Genomic DNA, 19662 nt, shown 5'->3' with positions numbered 1-19662 from the left:
CGCAAACGCTTTGAGGCGTGGGCGTTGCTGTGATCCCACGTCAAGTGCGCGAGTGTGACGTCAAAGAGAAGCACGCAGCTGCAGCCAAGACTAAAAAAAAAAAAAACACATCAGGACAAAGGATAACAAGGTCACAAAAAAATTTACAAATTTACAAAAAAAAAAAAAAAAAAGAAAAAAACACCACGGCTTAGCGATATTGTTCATGTCCAAGAAACAAACCCATCACTTTTATTTATTTATTTTTTTTTTTGGGGGGGGGCGGTTGGGGCAGGGGGAACCGCGCTTTGAATAGAACAAAAGAACCCATGAACTAATAAAAAAACAAAATTATGTCATCGTGTGTTTTGTCTCATGTTTGAATGAACGAAGCAAAGAACCCATGCACTAATAAAACAAAATGAAGTCACGGCGTGTTCTCCCTCGTGTTCAACAGGACGACCCAAAGAACCCATGCACTAATAAAACAAAATGAAGTCGCTGCCAGTGAAAGGTGAACAGACCCCACAACCCCAACGAATATATATACTCCATTCAACAAACTTTTGCCTGCCCTCGCCGTTCAATTAAATTCCACGGCGCCTTTCCATTACCGTGAGTGAAATGTTGCCATAACCAGCCGGGGCTCAGCTCAGCGCGCCCTGGTGACGCAGGAATTATATCCAAAAAATATATATATATATATTTCACGTGTCGGGTGCCGTCGAGGCAGGCGGACGGCTTAACGTGATTACTGGTCACCGTTCAGCCAGCCCAGGCCACACCCCGCCAACAGCCTTCTTTGCGTGTCGACGTTTGAGAATGTGTGTGGCCGTGTTTTGTAGTGCTTAATGAGAGAGAGAGAGAGAGAGAGAGAGAGAGAGAGAGAGAGAGAGAGAGAGAGAGAGAGAGAGAGAGAGAGAGAGATGAGAGAGAGAGAGAGAGAGAGAGAGATGAGAGAGAGAGAGAGAGAGCCCGATATTAAACAACATAATAAATAGGGTGAGGACGAAAATAGGGATGCAGATGAAGATGATGATGGTAATGAAGAGAAGACAGGATGAGGATGAAAAGTGAAGAGGAAAGAGGAGGAAAAAATAAATTAGAAGGAAAAGAATGAGGAGGAGGAGGAGGAGGAGGTAGTGAAGAAGAACAGAAAGAAAGAAAGAAAGAAAGAAAGAAAGAGAGAGAGAGAGAGAAGAGAGAGAGGAGAGAAGAGAGAGAGAGAGGAGAGAGAGAGAGAGAGAGAGAGAGAGGAAGAGAGAGAGAGAGAGAGAGAGAGAAGAGAGAGAAGAGAGAGAGAGAGAGAGAGAGAGAGAGGAAATCGTGAGCCATCTTCCATTAGAGAGCTTTAAGTCCATCTCCGGGTCGAGTGGCTGTGTGTTGAGTCAGCCTAGCAGCACACCACAGACCACACACACAACGACAAGCACTGCAGCCTCCTGGTCCACACCACACTGCGCTTGTGTTCCTCAGGTGAATGTTTCGCTCCTGAAGTAATCTCAAACGAAGCCCAGTCCTTTAGCTCTTTCACTATTCGTCAATCCATTATCGTCCACAGTTTTTGAAAGGCTTATTTATTTTTTTATTAGTTTTAGAAATGTACATCTATAGCTTAGCAGATGAAATTGGCCTCTTTTTTTTATGTCCATCCAAATAATTCACTGCAGCCATCTCAATGTTAACAAGAGACGAACACGGCAGTGCAAGAATTAGTAACTTATTTGGTATTTGGTTCCTTAGCCACAAAGCACTCTCAGACACTTATTTTTGTTATGCAGTCATCTCTACACATTGATTTAATATATCTTTCTTGTGGAGGAATGTAGGCATTTTATGTACTGTTCTTCGTGTTTTTTTTTAATATTCCGCATCGCAGAGCAATGGTCACATTAACTGATGAAAAGATGGCAGCTAAGGAAAGATACATAATCATGTTTCTTTGTTAAGTGAATGATCGTGTATCCGTAAACGATCTTACTGAGCACTGAGATGATTTGAGGCACTAAACCGTTTAAAGTACTCCATGTGTGATTTCGAAATTGTACTCTTAGCCTTTTATCAGGACGTTCTGTTAAGGCTTAAGGAGAAGCTACATTAGTGGAAAGGTTAACGATGTACGAGTATTATCGAGATGCGAAATAATATACTTTTTGTTACAATATCAATTCTGTCTTCCATATTGTGAAGATATATGACTAAAGGAAAAAAAAAAAAAAAACTTGTACAGTAAAATCCCTCTTATCCGGCATCAACGGAACCGCCGACATGCCGGATACTTGAAGAGAAGTGAAATTATGTCTGCTGTCTGCTTTCACTTCTCTCTAATCGTTGACAAATGTCTACCTTCTGCTTAAGTGTAAGCACAACACGCTCCCTCTTTTCTACAACTTTAGGCATGATGAAGGCGTCAGGCGATAAACAGTGCACTCGCGGGACTGAGTCACTTAGTAAACACAGTGCAGTGGGCCGCGGGTGGCGCGAAGCAGTGCGCTCTGGTGGCGAGGGGACAAAGTATGCTTCGCGCGGGAATTTTAATCGATTTTATGAGTACACATTGATTTTTTATTGATTTTAAGGCTGCGGGAAAAATGTGCCGGATACTTGAAGCTGCCGGATACTCGAATGCCGGATGAGAGGGATTTTACTGTATCTAGGAATTGTGTTTATACCCTCTGAATCCTGTAGCCATTCTTCATTCTTATCTGGGCAAAGATTATATAATTTTAGGGAGTTTTGAGTCTGCGTTCAAAATTCCCTGTGGTGACCCTAACGTGAACAATCGAAACAATACTATTCAGCAAATCATTATTCTGTCGTGCTCTATTCTCATAAATCACTGGTGTTCATGAAGGTGATGGTGATGATGATGGCGTGGGTGCGGGCGTCCCAACCTGTGTCTGGAGGCTGCAGGGCGTGGCGTGGGCGACGTGAAGCTGACCCGACGAACCCTGAAGCAATGCTCTCGGATCTCTTTAATTAATGAAAGGTGGCGCCTGATTTCTCTCTCTCTCTCTCTCTCTCTCTCTCTCTCTCTCTCTATGTTGGCAAGAGTTGCTACACTCTCATGGTTTCACTGTAATGTTTCTCTCTATTTTCAGCACGGTGGTGGTGGTGGTGGTGGTGGTGGTGGTGGTGAAAATATGATTAGCAATAATTAAGCCAAAGCCCTAATTATAATGCAAAAGTAACAGCAACAGTAACACCAAAAAACAACAGCAACAACAACACAAGTTACAGTAACAGTATAATAACATCGTTAATGGAACTACTGATGATGATGATGATGATAAGAAATGGTAATAGCAACAACATTACCAGCAGCAACAGCTACAACAAACAGTAACAAAAATAATGACAAGAACAACCTCTTCAATAGCTTTCAATATGAAGTTCGCCATCGCATAACCCATCACCAAATCCTTTCAAGTGAACCTACTGAATTCGACAAAAAATCATAATATGAATGACGTGACGAACTTTTAAAATGAAGCCAATCCCTCCACTTCATCATAACTCGTCCTAATGACACACACACACACACATACACACACACACACACACACACACACATACACACACTTAATTGAGAGGCAGTCAGCTGTCAGTACTCACCACTGTGCTCGAGGCAGAAGTAGACAGCAAGGAGACAGCACTCAGCGTTGTGATTGCGACAGGAATGATTTATGGGTTCGTATTATGAAAGCATTCCCTGAAGAGCCGTATCGTGTAGCAAAATCGTAGCACTTATTGAGAGACGCAGAGTGGTGATTATTTCTAGATTTCGAGTGCAAGGGAAAATGTTTGGCTTTGTGACTGATTCCAATGACTACTTGCCTCGATCCACTACCTGCAAAAGGGCAAAGTCAACACTAATATCCTTTTATGGCGCAGCAAAGTTCGTTCATCACTCGGTTAAGATGCAGGAGCCACAACACTTACTGCCTCAGGGTAAGTATTATAAAACATCGACTCGGTCACTCACAACAGCACAGCGGGACACTCAGCAGACAGTACACTCACGGAACCCCAGAAACAGCTCGTGCTTTCACTCACTACTACACCCAGTGGCCTCGACGCACACTCCTCCGCTCTGCTTGTCTCCGCCTCAAACTAGTTCCTCTGTGTCTCGTTCCCTGCGACGCATCCACAAAACACTTATTGACTTTTCGCTACTCAATAATCATCCTACATTAGGGAGACGTCATAACAGTAAACGAAGCTCGGAAGCACTTGATAGATGTATTTGTTGTTTGAAAGTCGAATGAAACAAGTGAAGTGAAACGCGAAACATACGAAGCAGTGTCGAGTGAGAGTGAGGTTTTGACCCTAATCGTGAGGCAAGTGTTGTGAACCTCTTTCAGACTCTTCATGAGATTCTATCCTCCCAAAGGTGCTCGGAGAGGCTCTTGATCTTCCTCCCTCCCCCTCCCTCCCTCAACCCTCCTACCTCTACCTGCTCCTCTCCCTCTTCCTCTTCCTCCATGTGGCCGCCGCTGCCCCGACCGGTAACTCCATCTCCCCTTCCTCCCTCCCACCTACCTCCTCCCCTCTCTTCCTCTTCCTCCATGTGGCCGCCGCTGCCCGGACCAAACACCACCACCACCACCACCAGCACAGCCTTGACAGACCCTCCTGATGGAACCACATTTGTTCGAATCTGGTCCTGAAATCTGCGCCCCATCGATTCCTCCCCGTCTGCGCTATCGCCCACTATTTCTTATCTTAATGGCTTCCGTCATATCTCCAACTACCCAATAATTTACTGGCGGGTTATGCGGGGCCGGGAGTTTGTACAGACGTGGCGCCTGTCCCCCACCACTGGATTCCCCTCGTCCCAACTCCCGACTCCTCTCGCCTCTTACTCTCCCCCTTCCCCTCTCCCTCCAGTGTCACCTCTTGAACGCCAAATGGGAGACGTTTTAAAAATTACGTGCATTATCGTGGTCTCATATATTTGTTTCTATGGTGAACGTGAGTTTATTTAGCATTTTGTGTAGAGCTTTGTATGGTGCTTCAGAGTTCTTTTGGGTCATCTAGTGCGACTTCAGCCCTTTTAGGAGAGAAGTATCGGGACATCGCCGAACTAAATTGACCTTTTTTTTTTTTTTTGTCTCCTTTTAACGTCTTATTCGGAGTGGTATCATAATGAGCTTTTAGAACATAAGGAAATAGGAAAATAAGGGAAACTGCGAGAAAGTATCAGTACACATGACAATTCCTGTATAAAAAGTCTAACCACTGTATTTACATCCATTATCCTCATCCACAAATTTGCCTAATCTTTCTTTAGCGCTGTTTTGACTCATAAGAAACATAAGAACATAAGAAATAAGGGAAGCTGCAAGAAGTGACCAGGCTTAGGCCGGCCACACACGTGCAGTTAAAACTGTCAGTTTGGACTGTTCAGTTATAACTGACAGTTTTAACTGACGTGTGTGGGACCATCAGTCTCAGTTCAACAGAACTGCGCAGTTCGACTGAAGGAAATAGAAAAGTTAAAAGTTTTAACTGTCAACTGTGGCTGTTTGACTGAGAACTGAGCGTGTGTGGGGCTTAACTGCGCAGTCCTCAGTTGACTTTCAGATTGGACGGAAACACCATGTGAGGGAAACACTTTACTTTTGGTAACGTTTCGTACAGAGTACTTCCTCAGAAGTACTCTGTACGAAACGTTACCAAAAGTAAAGTGTTTCCCTCACATGTTGCTTTCTGTCCATTCTGTCTTAACTTATTTGTTTGACTTTCAGATCTCATAGTGTTTCTTTTCTTTCAGTGATCCAAAACAGTAATTATGTCTAGAAAGGAGAATCAAACCATTGCAGACTTTATAGAAATTTATAAAGATGAACCTTGTCTGTGGAAGATTAAATCTGAAGATTATCACGATCGAACTAAGAAAGATGCAGCATATGCAAAATTATGTGTTAAATTGCAAGAAATTGAGCCTGGTGCTACAAAGAAATCAGTGGTTGCAAAAATTAATAGTCTCAGATCCGCCTTCAGAAAAGAGAGAATAAAAGTACAAGATTCAAAGAAGTCAGGATCAGGATCTTTCATGAGGCGATATTGCACTGCGCATTATTGTATCTTTCTTTTTAATGAAAGGAGATACCAGGGAAAGCAATTTTTGGTACACATTTTCACTCATTCGTAGGTAATTTTGAAAATCTTTTGCTTCATCACTTATTTCTCTCAGTAATTGAACATCAGAAGATTTATTTCGCCTCAGCAACCACTTCTTGCACCACTGTTTGCGCTTCTTAGTGTTTTTTTTTCCTATTTTCTTGTGCCATTACTAGTAATACCCCGAGCGCTGCTAGATCGTCCTCCTCGGAATCCATGGTTAAACTGAACGATTCAACTGTACGTCTGTGGACTTGTCAGTTGACAGTTAAAACTGTCAGTTATAACTGAACAGTCCAAACTGACAGTTTTAACTGCACGTGTGTGGCCGGCCTTACACGTGGCAGTCCCTGTATGAAACACTCCTACCTATTTCCATCTGTTATCCCCATCCATAAACTTGTCTAATCTTCTCTTAAAGCTCTCTAGTGTCCTAGCACTAACTACATGATTACTGAGTCCGTTCCACTCATCCACCACTCTATTTGAGAACCAATTTTTTCCTATCTCCTTCCTAAACCTAAATTTTTCAAGCTTGAACCCGTTATTTCTTGTTCTACCCTGGTTGCTGATCTTAAGAATTTTGCTTACATCTCCCTTGTTATAACCCTTATACCACTTAAAGACTTCTATCAGGTCCCCTCTTAACCTACGTCTCTCTAGAGAATGTAAATTTAACCGCTTCAACCTCGCTTCGTAAGGAATACTCCTCATCCCCTGTATCCTTTTAGTCATTCTCCTCTGTACTGATTCTAATAGACCTATATCTTTCCTGTAATGTGGGGACCAGAACTGCACAGCGTAGTCTAGATGAGGTCTGACCAGCGCCAAGTATAACTTTAATATTACTTCCGGCCTTCTACTTTTAACACTCCTAAAAATGAATCCTAGTACCCTATTTGCCTTGTTTCTGGCTTCTATGCATTGTTTCCCTAGACGGAGTTCAGAGCTAACTATAACTCCTAAATCTTTCTCGTACCCTGTACCTACCAGAGTTTGGGTGTTTAATGTGTACCTATTGTGTGGGTTTCCTCTACCTACGCTAAGCACTTTGCATTTATTGATATTAAATTGCATTTGCCATCTATCCGTCCATTCATTCATTCTATCTAAGTCTGTCTGCAAGGCGATGGCATCCGCTTCTGACCTAATTAATCTACCTATCTTTGTGTCATCCGCAAATTTACTAACATCGCTACTAATTCCACTATCCAAGTCATTGATATATATTAGAAATAATAATGGCCCTAATACTGATCCCTGTGGCACCCCACTAATGACATGACCCCACTCGGATTTCGAGCCGTTTATTAGCACTCTTTGTCGCCTGTTACCAAGCCATGACCCTATCCAACCTAACACCTTCCCATCTATCCCGTGCGCCCTAACCTTTCTCAGGAGCCTTTGATGGGGCACCTTGTCGAATGCTTTACTAAAGTCCAGATATAAGATATCATAACTATCACCATTATCTACTGCCTCGTACACCCTACTGTAAAAACTTAACAAGTTTGTCAGGCAAGACTTCCCCTTCGTGAAGCCATGCTGTGACTGATTTATCAAGTTATGTTTGTCTAAATGTTCCCTAATGTTCCTGGCTATTATTGACTCCAACATTTTACCTACAACTGAAGTTAAGCTGACAGGTCTATAATTAGACGCTAAAGTTTTATCCCCTTTCTTAAAGATGGGTACTACATTAGCCTGCCTCCACATTACTGGTACCTCACCCGACTCCAGTGATTTCCTAAAGACAGAAACTAACGGCTCACTAATAATTTTTTTACATTCCTTCAGTACTCTGGGATATATTTCATCAGGTCCTGGTGACTTGAACTTTTTTAGCCTATCTATCTCCTGCTCCACTATCTCCCTAGTTATGGAAATACTCGTATCCGTCAGCTTCTCATACTCATCTGCTCTAAACACCTGTTCACTATCTGGCATATCCTGCATGTTTTCCTGAGTGAAGACAGTTAAAAAATAATCATTCAGAAGTTTACTAATCTCCTCCCCAGAACTAACCAGCTCCCCATCTGCTGCCTTTAATGGACCTACTGTATCCTTATTTTTCGTCCGGTATACCTGATAAAATCCCTTGGGGTCCGTCTTCGCCTGGCTGGCTACCTTTAATTCATAATTGTCCTTAGCTTTCCTCGTTAACCTCCTGACTGTTCTAACTAATTCATTATACTGTGTCCCTAAAACTTCCTCACCTGCCCTTAATCTCTTATATATACTTCTCTTACGCCCTATATAATGCTTTAACCTAGCAGTCATCCATTTAGGGTCATTTAGGGTCAGACTCAGCATTAACAGCCTGATTGCTGAGTATGGGTATGAGTATTCATCTATCGTTCTCTTTTATAACCAGTTTCTTCCTATGTTTTTTTTTTTTTTCATTAAACATACCCGTAAGTTTATCTACCTCAAACCTCTTGCTTTTTCTTCAACCGAGATTACGGACCATGAGGATTTTGTTGATGCTACCCTTGTTACATCTCTTAGTGAAGGTTACTAGACCTTTCCCTGCTACTGTAATACAAGGATCATTTAGTCTCGGTGAGTGACGTGCAGTGCTTACAGTTACTGACGGGACTGCGGTAAAACACAAAACACAGTGGAAAACAAGTGTAGCAAATCACTCGACTCTGTCCATGAGGGATCACTGGTCCTGGCGTGGTGGTGGCGTGCAGTGCTTATATTAATTTAGCGCGTGAATCCTTCCGTTAATAGAAAAAAAGGATTGGAAAGATCAACCCTCCCTGAAGCGGTCTGGTCTCCGGGATTCCAATCAAATTAGCAGAGAAATCCTGGCGAGGCATTAATGGAATTTCTCTTTTCAGTCTCTCCATCAATAGAGATCAAAGTCTTCATTATATATACATTTTATTCGTGCTGGCCTTTTTTTTTGCTTTTTTAATCTTTCGCTGACTGTTTTCCCCCCGTCCACCGAACAGCCACTCCAATCTTCCTTGTGATATATATTACGCTAAAGCTGCACTAGAAGAAAAAGAAAGAAAAAAGAAAATAAATTGGTTAGGTTAAGGTCTGCATGGTGGCTTGCTTTTTCTTTCATCTATTTCGGAATATTTTTTTGGGGGGGTACTTATTTATCTTTTTTTTTTATTCTTCTTTCGTCGTATCCCTTTTATTTTCTTCTTATGCTTCCTCTTCTCCTTCTCCTCCTTATCAACTTTATCTATTTTTCTTGTTCTTTTCCAATTATTTTTCTTGCTCCTTCTCCTCCTCCTCACCCTTCACCGTCTTCATATTTTACACACACCTTGCGCTCCTCCTCTTCCTCCTCTCCCTCCTCATCATCTTCCTTTCTCTTCCTTCTCCTCCTCTTTTTTTCATATCTTTTTTTATATTTCTTTCCTTCTCCTCTAGTTTTGCGTGTTCTTGTTTTTCTTTCCTTACGAGTATATATTTCTTACTTCCTCCTCTATTCCTTCTTTTTTCTTGCACCACCACCACCACCACCACTTCCACCATCACCTCCTCCTCTTCCTCCTCCAATTTACTCTGCCTCTTCCTTCTCCTCCTCTTCCTCCAATTTACTCTGCCGCCTCCTCCTCCTCCTCCTCTTCCTCCAATTTACTCTGCCTCCTCCTTCTCCTCCTCCTCCTTCTACACCATCACTGCTTTCAGATCAACATCCCCTCCTTCTCTCCTCTTTCTTCCCTCCTCCTCCTCCTCCTCCTCCTCCTCCAGACCACTGCAATGTCCGAGAGTGACAGTAACTAACTCATGGAACTTTTACGAATCTACGCTGCAGTTTTAATAATTCTTGACGAGTTTGTTAATGAGCAGGAGCGTCTCAGGTGCCACGCCGGATTAAAACTGCTCGCCGAGAAGAGAAAGTGGCGCGCGTCTCATTATTTTTCTTGTGTTCTTGTGTGATTGTTTGCGTGTTTTGATACCCTGTCTCGTTTTGTAGTCAGTCTTTCCAATTATCGTATGCAACTTTTGAAAGACTTATTTTTTCTGTAAGTCTCATAAAAGTGTATTTCTATAACTTACTAAACATTTGCGTGTCTCGTTGCCCTGCCTTGTGTTTCATTATCTGGTTAACACTTCCACTGCTAGTCTATGTGTCATTATCATTTTTTTTTTTTTATGTAGGAGGGACATCGGCCAAGAAAAAAAAAAAAATAGGGTCCGAGGCAGTTGTCAAAAATTGAAGGATAAGTGTCTTGAAACCTTCCTCTGCAGCTACAGACTCTTTCAATGTCATGTGCAATAGCTGACCGCTACAAGCAAAATACGAAGTTTTATAAGCATCTGCAAAAAAGGAGATAAAAAAGAAAAGATTTTGTATTTTCTAGGAAGTACAATATTTGGAAGTGGCTGTAAAACAAGAAAAGTAGTAGTTAGTGATTATGGAAAGAGGTGTCAAATAGCAGTGAACGGGTTAAGAAGCTTATTTTTCTAACTACAACTTCTTAAAAACGTACTTTCTATAGCTTAACAAAGATGAAATTAACCTTATATTCTTGTTTTCTTTATGTCTATCCGAGCAATATACTGTAGTGATCTCGATGTTAAAAAAAGACGGCTATAAGAGTAAAAAAGTTAGTTAGGTTAGGTTAGATTAGGTTAGGTTTTAATTATCATATCTATCTCTCATATCTATCCCCCACATTATCAAAATGAGACAAATTTATGAATGATAGGTGGAAATAAATAGGCATGTTTTATATACAGGGACTGCCACATCTAGGTCTGATGGCTTCTTGCAGCTTCCCTTGTTTTCTGGCATTTTTGTTATTTTATTATTATGTAACCGGAGATCGAGCAAAAAACGAACTTGAGATGGAAAAAGGATAACAAAAATAAGCGCTCTCAAAGGACGTTCCCAGGAAGAAAACTTGAGTAAGAGAACAGAGAGAGAGAGAGAGAGAGAGAGAGAGAGAGAGAGAGAGAGAGAGAGAGAGAGAGAGAGAGAGAGAGAGAGAGAGAGAGAGAGAGGAGAGAGAGAGGAGAGAGAGAGGAGAGGCAATTTATTATAAGAGGTGTCTTGATACTCCTCCTATGAAACCATTCGTGTTTTCTTTGCTGATTTACTTACCAATCTATTTGATTTGTTAGTTTGTTGGTTAAATGGTTAGTTAGTTAGTTTGTTAGATGTTTATTTAGTTATTATTTATTTATTCATTTATTTATTTATTTTGCGGACATGGGTGCGAGTCTTTGTTGCGTTATAATGTGGATAGTTTTTAATATATTTGTTAATGTTCCCGAAAGAAAAAAAAAGCTTGTCGTGTGTGTGTGTGTGTGTGTGTGTGTGTGTGTGTGTGTGTGTGTGTGTGTGTGTGTGTGTGTGTGTGTGTGTGTGTGTGTGTGTGTCAGTGTGTGTGTGTCAGTGTGTGTGTGTGTGTGTGTGTGTGTGTGTGTCTGTCTGTCTGTGTGTGTGTGTGTGTGTGTGTGTGTGTCTGTCTGTGTGTGTGTGTGTGTGTGTGTGTGTCAGTGTGTGTGTGTGTGTGTGTGTGTGGGTGTGTGGGGGTGTTGTGTGTGCGTGGGTTACAGAACAAACATAGCATTTCATTGTATACATACGCACATACATGACTTCATTAACGTCAAAAATGTGCAAAACACCATGAGGAATCAACATTAGCATTATTCATTCATTCATTCATAAAATACGTTCATTTTGTAGTGCGCGTTTTGTTGTGTTGTATAAAAAAACTGGTACCTGCTTTTGTTTCGTGACTAATTTACTCATAAAAACCAGGAAAAACATAATTAACTTTCATTTCTACTCTGGTTATACATACAACCATTCTCTCTCTCTCTCTCTCTCTCTCTCTCTCTCTCTCTCTCTCTCTCTCTCTCTCTCTCTCTCTCTCTCTCTCTCTCTCTCTGCTCTCTCTCTCTCTCTCTCTCTCTCTCCCTCTACCCGCCACAAGTTGTTGCTTCAGCATGAGTAACTTCACTAGCGATTCCAAGGTAACTTTCATGTGCAGCTCAAAAAAGTTCCATCTCAGTTCAGTCTTGCGTCCCCTCACGTACTATGCTTCCCCTCGCTCCCCTGCACTCTAGTTTCCCTTCCATTTACCCTCATTACCCTCCTCTACTTGTTCTTTCTGTCCCTGTAATATTTCTGTCCTTTTTTTCCCTTCACCACTGTCTTCTAACTCTCTCTCTCTCTCTCTCTCTCTCTCTCTCTCTCTCTCTCTCTCTCTCTCTCTCTCTCTCTGGTAGTCATTTCCTCATTCCTCATCTTTCATCACCCGTAACTTCTCGTCTCTTCCCTCGTGACTCATCGATTCATTCCTCCCCATCTTTCCTCTCTCTCTCCCTTCGCCCATGGAGGGAAAATCATTAGGATGGAGGGACCTACTTTGGCTTTAAGTTAAAAAAGAAGAGTTAAAGAGGGGGGGGGTATTGAATGAGACAGTGAGAAGCAGATTAACACACACACACACACACACACACACACACACACACACACACACACACACACACACACACACACACACACACACACACACCACACACACACACACACACACACTCAATGATCTCTTCATGTCTCCTCCTCCTCCTCCTCCTCCTCCTCCTCGTGTCGTGTGAGAAGAGGCATGTTATGTTCTTCCTCCGGCTAGCTATGATGCATGTGAAGTACCAATGTCATCCTCTCTCTCTCTCTCTCTCTCTCTCTCTCTCTCTCTCTCTCTCTCTCTCTCTCTCTCTCTCTCTCTCTCTCTCTCTCTCTCTCTCTCTCTCTCTCTCTCTCTCTCTCTCTCTTTCTCTCTCTCTGGCTGGCCGGCGTGAGAGCATCCCTCATCCCTCCTCCGCCTCCCTTCTTCTCATCGATTCCTCGCACGGTTCCTCACCTTCGCCTGTCCAATGCCCCCTCCTCCCCTTCCCTAACTCTCTCTCTCTTTTCCCTCCCTCCTTACCTTACCTCTTTCTTCTTTCTTCCCTCTCCCTTCGTTTCTAATCTATTTTCCTCTTCTCTCTCGTGCCTCCGTCCGTGTCTCTCTCTCACTGTTCCCTCTTCCCTCCGTCGCCCACACGATTGCAGACACACGGACCCCCGCCTGAGTAGCTTCAAGGGGCCTACTTGACTCTCCCTAACGTCTGATGATGCTATTGTGTAGACCCAAACCCCCAACAAATAAGAGACGTGAGATGAGGTGAGAGAAAACAAGGAACGCTGAGGAAAGAGAAGGGGGGTGCGTTGACCTCAGAATATAGAGATGAAAGGAAGGAACAGAGGGCTAAAAAGAAGAGGTTAAAACGATAGGATGTGTGCCAACGACTATGTCATGTTCAATACACCATCTTTTGTGCGATCAGCGAGGTTAAGCAACGGTGGGTCCGGTTAGTACATGGATGGGTGACCGCTTTGGTTCTGTGTGAGGAGGTTAAGGTTGTGACTATGAAGGGATGCTGGGAGGTTTTGGGGGGAAATGCTCCGTGTGGTAAGTGGGATAGTAGAAGGGATGAAAGGAAGGTTTTGAGGCTCCGGAGGGACGGTGGGTGGTGGGACCTGGGGGCGTTCGGCAACAGAGAGAGGGAGAGAAAGGGAGAGAGGTGTGAGTAAAGAGAGGGAGTCAGAAAGGGATTTAGGGAGAAGTACAAGTGATTGGTTACGGTCTGAAACTACTTTTATGACCGCCTCAATGTGTGTGTGTGTGTGTGTGTGTGTGTGTGTGTGTGTGTGTGTGTGTGTGTGTGTGTGTGTGTGTGTGTGTGTGTGTGTGTGTGTGTGTGTGTGTGTGTGTGTGTGTGTGTGTGTGTGTGTTTCCTCCACCTTTCCGACGAGATTGCAAACTTCTAAGGAATTCTCGCTTTTCTGAACGACAAAAATACATATAGCCATCCAAGTCTCTCTTCCCTCTCTTCCCACCCTCCCTCCGTCCCTCTCCCTTCCTCTTTCCTTCCTTTACCTGGAGAAGAAGAAAGGTTTTGAAGGTCCAGTGAAGGAGTCTTTGGCTTCACGAATCTCTCTCTCTCTCTCTCTCTCTCTCTCTCTCTCTCTCTCTCTCTCTCTCTCTCTCTCTCTCTCTCTCTCTCTCTCTCTGTGAATGAAGATGGGAGAGTAGTGAAGAATAGTGATTATTGACATTATTAATAACAGAAAGGGAAAGAAGAAAGGAGCAGGAAAGTAGATGTAAAAGGGAGAAGAGAGAGTTGCAGTGGAATATAATGCAATGTTGCCAGATCAAGAAGGCGAAAAAGGAGGAAAGACACGTGATGGAGGAACGACTGAAAATGATGCGTCCTATATAATAAAAAAAAAAAAGAAGAAGAAAAATACGCACCAAAAACTAATATGAAAGAGAACGTATTTTTTTTTATTCACGTTTTTTTTCCGGAATGAATGAATGAATGATCGGGTTCACACACACACACACACACACACACACACACACACACACACACACACACACACACACACACACACACACAGGTTACCTAATCAATTGCCTTAAAATATAGAGAACTCGAAATAAAATAGCTAAAAAAAAAAAATTGTAGTGATGAGAAAGGAAAAAAATGGAGAAATGGAAGAAACGAGAGCAAAATGGAAGAGGAGGAGGAGGAGGAGGAGGAGGAGGAGGAGGAGGAGGAGGAGAAAAACGGAGTAGGAGGGAAAGGAGAAGAAAACCAGTGGAGAAGATGCAAAATATATCACAAATATATCTCTAGGGAGATATAAACAGGAGATAAAGTTTTCATATAACATTAAAAACTTACAAGAATGAAAAAGAAAAAAAAAACAATAAAAATGTAGTGATGAGAAAGGAAAAAAATGGAGAAATGGAAGAAACGAGAGCAAAATGGAAGAGGAGGAGGAGGAGGAGGAGGAGGAGGAGGAGGAGGAGGAGGAGGAGGAGGAGAAAAACGGAGTAGGAGGGAAAGGAGAAGAAAAGCAGTGGAGAAGATGCAAAATATATCACAAATATATCTCTAGGGAGATATAAACAAGAGATAAAGTTTTCATATAACATTAAAAACCTACAAGAATGAAAAAGAAAAAAAAACAATAAAAATTTTTAAGTTCCCGAAGGAGGCTGAGCTGGCAATAGATTAACAGTCACGGAGGCAGCGAGTTTACCGTATAAACTTTCACTCATTATCGTGATTTCCGGCGTAAACATGTGTGTGTGTGTGTGTGTGTGTGTGTGTGTGTGTGTGTGTGTGTGTGTGTGTGTGTGTGTGTGTAATGTGGGTTCGCCCTTTTATGAGGTTAAGTCAACAATGCTCGGTAATTAAGGATTGAAGGGGATTAGCTTAACTTTGGTGGCTTAAGCTTGAGCGTGTTGCCGAGAGTTGCTGCCTCGCACCCTGTCCTGACACACTGAGGTAGATAGACAGATGGACAGACAGGCAGACAGACAGACAAAGAACATTTTTTCCAAACAGACAGAGGGATTTTTTTTTTTCAGTAGGAATTTGTTCGGTGGATTTTTTTTTTTTTATCTTTTGTTGCCCTTGGTCAGATTCCCTCTTACATAAAACAGACACACAAGCAGGCAGAAAGATAGATAGACAGACAGATTGATAGATGAGTACATGGACAGATGGATAGGTTAGTATATAATTAGTTAGGCGTAACAGGTTCATGCTCGATATAGTTATTAAAAAAAAAGAAAAAAAAAAAAGAAAAAGGAAGAAATTGGCTCACAAAATAGAATGTTACAGGAGTGGAATTGATAGATACAAATGTAGTATACCTCCACATCTACCCTACCACATCCCACACATCCACCACACCACACCTGCCAACCAAACCATTACCACATACTTCCATACACACCTAATACCACATCTAACGTATCACACTCTCCACTACTATTTTACCACACCTCCCCTGCCACACCTGCCTCCACGCCTCCCCTGCCAAACTTGCCCTGCCTCCACCTATACCTGTGCTGGCCTCACCTGACGGGCTGACAGGTGGGTGATGTGCAGCTGGTGTGGAAGGGAAGAAAACTGCTTTGGCTCAACGTCAGTCAGTCAGCCTGGTTTATATTTCTGACGAACCATCCTGCGTTTTAAATTGTCCCTCTCTCTCTCTCTCTCTCTCTCTCTCTCTCTCTCTCTCTCTCTCTCTCTCTCTCTCTCTCTCTCTCTCTCTCTGTGTCAGTCATTGTTAAAACACGTCTGGTTTCTTTCTAAAACATATTATTTTCCAATTAAATAACGCTCATGCGCATACTAACTGACTCCTTTTTTTTTCATCACAGTCTCAGCCTTACTGTCTTTTTTTCTTTTCTCTCTCTCTCTCTCTCTCTCTCTCTCTCTCTCTCTCTCTCTCTCTCTCTCTCTCTCTCTCTCTAAACAGTAGTACATGTTTTTTGAAGCAACACAAGAGTTTCCCTCTAATATTTTGTTTACTCTTTCCCTCTCTTACCCTCCTGCTTTCCTTTTCCTTCCTCGCCTGATGCTTGTTCATGGGCGAGAAAGGCGCGGAAAGGGCGGCACTTCGAGGGGTAAAAGGAAAGTTAGAGCGAGGGGTGGTATAAATTGAGAGCGCACTCCAAAAGCCCTGCAGTATTGGCGTTTGAATAAAGTTGACCACAATCGGTTTTAATGTGAAGCTGCTGTGGTTTGCTGTGGTGTGCGGTGGAGAACGGGCCTTTATAGAGGGGGGGGGTTGCGAGGCTCGTGTAGCTCTTTGCGGCTCTTTGTGGCTCGTGTTGGGAAGGCCGTTTGCTCCTCGTCACCATCACCACGTCACCAAGCCACGGAAACTCGAGAGAAGTGACGAGTGTTTGTGATACGGTTTTCCTGGGTATTGTGATTGCTTTAGTCTCCCCTCCACTGCTTTCTCTCTCTCTCTCTCTCTCTCTCTCTCTCTCTCTCTCTCTCTCTCTCTCTCACGAACTAACGGATACGGGCCCATGTATAAATTTGCCGTTCTCGCTGTCAATCTGTTTCAGGCTTGAGTTTCATAACCTTCCTTTTCCGATCAATGGATTCCAGTTTGCTTTTTTTATATTTTTTTTTCTAGCTCTTACTTTTTTTTTTTTTTTTTTTGCCTGTTATTATGGATCTCTGTCTATATATCGTTTGTTCTTCGTTTATCTGTCTGCGCTTATGTATATGATTGTTATTATTCATTCATTTATTCATTCTTATTGTTTTCCTCATTATAAAGCTGAAAAGGGACCAAAAAAAGTCTATTGCTGTTTGTTTTTTTCTTTTGTATATATCTTGTTTATATTATGTCTCTCTCTCTCTCTCTCTCTCTCTCTCTCTCTCTCTCTCTCTCTCTCTCTCTCTCTCTCTGGGCTGGCTTAAGTCAATCAAGACGTGTCCCGGAGCCTGTGTTTGCCTCGGCTTTCCACTTCCTTTCCCGCCTCGCCTTTCTCTTTCCTTCCCCAATTTCTATGAAGCTTTTCCTCACATTTCATCTTTCACCCACTCAGACTTGTACGTTGAGAGAATCTTCGTGTGCCGTCTTTCCTTTTATACAAAAATGCGCATATTTCCCCCTATCGCTCTTCTTTTCTTTACTTTGCTTTTCATTTCAGTTTTGAGGGATTTTTTTTTCTACGTCGTTGTAAAAAGAGAGGAGAGGTTCAGTCTGAAAGAAAAAAACATTTATTCCTATCCTTTTTATTTTCTTCACTTGTTTTTCCTTTTTTTTCCACGCTATATAAAATAAGAAAACAAAAAGGCTAAACTGGCTTGAAAAAAAAGTATGCTTATTCTTTCCCTTTACTCTTCTTCTCTACTTTTTTTTCCCTACAAAGTAAAAGGGAAGATTGAAAAATACATATACTACTTCCTGCCCACCTTATTTTATCTTCGTATTTCCTTTTCACTTTAGATTTTTTTTTATCCACGTCGCAAAAAAGGAAAGAGGCGAAAAGGATACGTACAAGCTGAATAATTCCTATCCCTTAAATCTTCTCCATTTTACCTTTTTCCCCACGTCTTAAAAAGAAGGGGGACCAGAAGAAGAGTGTGTTCAGTTCAGGCTGGCCGCGCTCACTAACGAAGGGATAAACGTCCAGCTCCTGAAGACACCGCCCCTTCCTGGCCTCCTTCGTGGATGTCTTCCCTCCTCTACACGCTGACGGAGGGCTGACAGGCAAGGCTAATGGCTCCTGACACAATTATCCGCTATGCTTCAGGCTGTCAGTCCTTATCACCGTCTCTTACTTCCCATAAACCAGTGGAAGAAAGGGCTGCTTTGTTGAGAGAGAGAGAGAGAGAGAGAGAGAGAGAGAGAGAGAGAGAGAGAGAGAGAGAGAGAGAGAGAGAGAGAGAGAGAGAGAGAGAGAGAGAGAGAGAGAGAGAGAGAGAGAGAGAGAGAGAGTTGAGTGTATGGTTAACTCTACACTCTTGTTTATTTTAAGTTTCGTGTGAGTTTCTTGCTGATCCTGACGATAATTCTCTTTCTCTTTCTCTCTGTCTTGACTTGTTTTGTCAGTTCTCTATCCTGTTCCCTTTTCTTATATCTGTTTCAACTATTTTTTTCATCCCCTTCTCCTTTCGTTTCCTTTTTTTTTTTTTTGTCTTGTGATGTCAGTTCTCTATTCTGTAGCATTTTTCCTTATCTCTGTTTCTGATGCATTCTTTTCATTCCATTCTCTCACCGCTTCTTTTTCTTTCTCTGCATCCATAATGAAGGTGATGGATTGGCTTTGACTCAGGAGGTAATGCAATATTAGCTTTCAATTTGCATAACGTGTATGAAGTGAGGGCACGTACCCAATCCACCCTGCCAGCTCCTCCTCTCCTCTCCTCTCGTCCTCAAAAAGTCGTAATGTTTGCTTTCGTCGAGTTATTTTAGACTGGTATTATTATTTCACTAAATCTTTCACATTTTTCTGTCCTCGCCACTCCGGAGATGTTCACGTCCTTCCGCCGAGCATTGTCAAGTCTTCTCGTGTCCCTGTCTCTTCTTTTGCCTCCTCCTCTTCCTCTTCTTCTTCTTCTTCCTCCTCCTTCTTCTGCTGCTGGTGCTTCTCCGGTCTTTTATTCTTAATCTTTCTTCTTTTCTTTTCTTCTTCTCAAATTATCTTCCTCCTTCTTCTTGCCCGTGTGTTGTTTCTTCTTCTCCTCTTCCTTCTCCTCCAGCTGTCCTTGTTCCTTTCAATTTCTCTTCCTCTTCCTCGTCTCTGTGTTTTCTTTTCTTCTTCTTCTTCTTCTTTTTCTTCTTTTCTTCTGCCTCTTCTTCCTTCTCCTCCTCCTCCTGCTTCTCCTCCTCTTTCTTCTGTCCCTGTCTCCTCCTTCTGTCTCTGTGTTTTCTTTCCTCCTCCTCCTCCTCTTCCTCACACTGTCCACTACTGACACTCTACCTTCCTCCGTCCTCTCCCCGTCCTTCTTCCTCCTGTCATCTTCACCCTCGTCTTCCCTCCTGTTAGTGCCGTCACTCTCTTTACAGTTCCCAAGTCGGCTACTCCTTTTAATTTTTTTTTCTTGGAATCCGTCCATTTCAAAAGCCACATCACCAGCTTGAGATAGAAAGATATTAGCCGTTATTTATATATTTTGATTAGTTTTGCGAAATGCGACGTTTTTTCCTTTTTTTTTATTCTTTCGTGTTTCTCTTTCCGTTTTCTTTGTTTTCTCTGGTTTGTG

At 42.4% G+C, this 19662-nt stretch overlaps 1 long non-coding RNA gene across 5 annotated transcripts in view; it reads right to left on the bottom strand.

Moving 5' to 3' along the window:
* LOC135090185 (uncharacterized) overlaps positions 1-19662 on the bottom strand; it is a 260934-nt gene that overhangs the window by 112714 nt on the left and 128558 nt on the right. For 2 of the 5 annotated variants that reach the window (XR_010261819.1, XR_010261816.1), the window contains exon 4: positions 3595-3829. This is a non-coding gene — a long non-coding RNA (uncharacterized LOC135090185). Of the gene's footprint in view, positions 91-3594; positions 3830-19662 lie in introns of all 5 variants that reach the window. The other 3 variants (XR_010261818.1, XR_010261817.1, XR_010261820.1) reach the window with 3 other exon arrangements.

This window comes from Scylla paramamosain, chromosome 3 (assembly GCF_035594125.1).
Source record: "Scylla paramamosain isolate STU-SP2022 chromosome 3, ASM3559412v1, whole genome shotgun sequence".
NCBI classification, from domain to species: Eukaryota; Metazoa; Arthropoda; class Malacostraca; order Decapoda; family Portunidae; genus Scylla; species Scylla paramamosain.
This window is presented reverse-complemented; position numbering and strand designations above follow the sequence as displayed.